The sequence below is a fragment of the Cetorhinus maximus genome, chromosome 28 (assembly GCF_964194155.1).
Source record: "Cetorhinus maximus chromosome 28, sCetMax3.hap1.1, whole genome shotgun sequence".
Taxonomy (NCBI): domain Eukaryota; kingdom Metazoa; phylum Chordata; class Chondrichthyes; order Lamniformes; family Cetorhinidae; genus Cetorhinus; species Cetorhinus maximus.
The window spans coordinates 2,359,612-2,363,025 of NC_135906.1; the positions used below are offsets into that span (position 1 = coordinate 2,359,612).

The window sequence follows — 3,414 nt, forward strand, 5'->3', positions numbered from 1 at the left end:
CAGTCAGATCCACCGAGGTCAAGCCGGTGTTCTTCTCTGACCACTGCCTCCTACTGGCGGACTGCCACTTGGAGAAGGACCTGAGGGTGGGCAGGGGGGCATGGAAGCTAAATGTGCAACTGCTGACCCCAGAGAACATTGAGGAGCTCAAGAGGGATTACAAAGGTTGGAGAACCGTGAAACCCCTCTTTGAGTCCCTGACACACTGGTGGGAAGCGATCAAGGGAAACATCAAGAGGTTTTTCATCCTCAAAGGCACCCAGAAAGCTAGAAAGGAACCGAGGGAAATGTCCCGACTCCAGAAAAAGATGCAGAATCTGCTCCGGCTGCAGTCGATGGGGGTGGATGTCAAGGAGGAGCTCCAAGAGGTGAAGGGCCAGCAAGCCTCGCACTTTGCCTCGGAGGCCTCCAAGATCATCTTCCGTTCCAGAGTCCGCTCCATGGAGCAGGATGAGACGTGCTCACGTTTCTTCTTCCAAAAGGTACACAGAGAGCGCTCTGTGATCAGCAGCCTGAAGGAAGAAGACGGCTCAGTAAAGTCATCACGGTCCGACATTCTGAGGATCAGCAAATCCTTTTATGGCGGACTGTATGACGTGAAGCCCACGGACAGCACGGCCTCCCAGTCCTTCCTGTCCTCTATCACGGAGGTCTTAGACCACAGTACGCGGGAGAGCCTAGACAAACCGCTAACTCCTGACGAACTGACTAAGGCCCTCGAGTCCTTCGAGAAGAGTAAAACCCCCGGAAGCGACGGCCTGCCGGCGGAGTTGTATTCGGCTCTGTGGGACTTGATCGGCCCAGACCTGCTAGCAGTGTACGAGAGTATGCTCCTGGCCGGCAGCATGTCAGAATCCATGAGGAAAGGCATCATCACCCTCATCTACAAGCACAAGGGGGAAAGGGAGGAAATTAGAAATTGGCGACCCATTTCACTGTTGAATGTGGACTATAAGATTCTGTCCAAGGTCATCGCCAACCGGGTCAAATCCGCTCTGGAATTGGTGATTCACCCTGACCAGACCTGCTCTGTGCCAGGCAGGAAGATCTCTGACAGCCTGGCGCTGCTCAGGGATACGATTGCCTATGTACAGGACAGGGGTGTGGATACCTGCCTCATCAGCTTGGATCAGGAGAAGGCCTTTGACAGAATATCGCACACCTACATGGGGGATGTGCTCTCCAAAATGGGCTTTGGGGAGGGAATTCGAAATTGGATCCAACTGCTCTACACTAACATCAGTAGCGCAGTCTCAATCAATGGGTGGGAAACAGATAGCTTTCCCATTAAATCTGGAGTCAGGCAGGGCTGTCCTCTCTCGCCTGTCCTTTTCGTGTGCTGCATAGAACCCTTTGCCGAGTCCATCAGGAAGGATCCGGGCATAAGAGGAGTGACGATCCCAGGCAGTGGAGGCACTCAGGTAAAAGCCTCCCTGTACATGGACGACGTCGCCGTCTTCTGCTCGGATCCGCTGTCGGTGCGCAGACTGATGCACGTCTGCGACCAGTTCGAACTGGCCTCGGGAGCCAAGGTAAATCGTGGGAAGAGCGAGGCCATGTTCTTTGGGAACTGGGCTGACCGATCCTTTGTCCCCTTCACTGTCAGGGCTGACGGCCTGAAGGTGCTGGGGATATGGTTCGGAGGGACCGGGGCATGCGTTAGAAACTGGAAGGAGCGAGTGGCTATGGTGAAAAGGAAACTGGGCATGTGGGATCGACGCTCCCTCTCCATTGCGGGTAAGAACCTGGTCATCAGGTGTGAGGTACTCTCGCTGTTGCTGTACGTGGCGCAGGTCTGGCCCATTCCAGACTCCTGCGCGACGGCGATCACTCGAGCCATCTTCCGCTTTATCTGGAGGTCGAAAATGGATCGTGTCCGCAGGGACGCGATCTACAAGCCTCTAGATAAAGGGGGAAAAAACGTGCCCAACATCGCCCTCATACTGATGGCCACCTTTGTGTGCGGCTGCATCAAGCGGTGCGTAGACCCTCAGTACGCAAACACCAAGCGTCACTACGTGCTGAGGTTCTACCTGTCCCCGGTGTTGCGAAGGATGGGTCTGGCCACGCTGCCGCGGAACGCTCCAAGTAGTTGGACCGTGCCGTACCACCTGTCCCTGGTGGAAAAATTGATGCAGAAAAACACCTTTGACCACAAGTCCATCAGGCAGTGGTCAGCACGTAACGTCCTAGAGGCCCTGAGGGATAAGGAGAGGGTGGACCCTGTGGGATGGTTCCCCGAGCAGACTGTCAAAGTCATTTGGCAGAATGCCTCATCGCCAGAACTTTCCAACAAGCACCAAGACGTAGCTTGGCTGGTGGTGAGAAAGGCCCTCCCCGTCAGATCCTTCCTACACGCCAGGAAGCTCACCCCCTCTGCACGTTGCCCTCGAGGTGGCTGTGGTGGGGAAGAGACCGTTGTCCACCTCCTTGTGGATTGTGCCTTTGCAAAGAAAGTCTGGAGAGAGATGCAGTGGTTGCTGTCGAGGTTCATCCCGAGCAGTTCTGTGACACAGGACTCTGTGCTCTACGGGCTGTTCCCAGGGACACACACCGAGACAAACATCAACTGCAGCTGGAGGATCATCAACTCGGTGAAAGAGGCGCTTTGGTCTGCCCGAAACTTGTTGGTCTTCCAGCACAAAGAGTTGTCCCCGACCGATTGTTGCGGACTGGCACAATCCAAAGTCCAGGACTACGTGCTGAGGGACGCACTAAAGCTTGGGGCAGCTGCCGCAAAGGCGCAATGGGGAAGGGTCGCTGTCTAAGACCTTTCTACCACAGCGCACCGAGAGACTGGGAACTGTTTAGAGCCCCTCGGGCTGTACAGATCAAAATGAAAGGCTGTAAATGATTGTAATATTGTTTGTACTAATGCACCTGGTGATACATTTTGTAAAAGTTTAACCCTGGATTGTACCCTTGTAAGGTTGTTTTTGAAATGGTGTGGAATGTGATTGAAGATATTTTATGAATAAAGTATATTTTTACAAAAAAAAAAAAAAATCTGTTCTTATCAGTTTAATATCTGATACGTCCCTTATCTGGGGACCATATATTAAATTGATTTTTGGAGCAGGGAGATGGAATAGGGGCTTGCTCCGTCCACTCCACGCATCGACCCGGTATTGCAGTATCTCTGGGAACGGTGCACCCTCCCCTTTCCAGGGGATTTTCAATGCTAAAAATAGTTTTCTTACAAACATCTGCTTTCTTTACTTCTCAACATGTACATGTTCCAAAATCCAACTTTCTTTCTTTCTCTCTCTCTCTCTCTCTCTCTCACTCACTCACTCACCCGCAGCAGCTACACACAAAAAACACGCACTCTCACCCAACACTCGCTGGCAGGGCCGGCAGCAGATTGGACGCTACGTCCAGATCCCTGATGGAAACAGTTAAGGATGCCAAGCT

General features: G+C 52.8%; 1 pseudogene; it reads left to right on the plus strand.

Annotated features, from left to right (window-relative positions):
* Positions 1-2,981: 2,981 nt before the first annotated feature.
* On the plus strand, positions 2,982-3,159 carry LOC144669253 (U2 spliceosomal RNA; annotated as a pseudogene).
* The last annotated feature ends 255 nt before the right edge of the window (positions 3,160-3,414 follow it).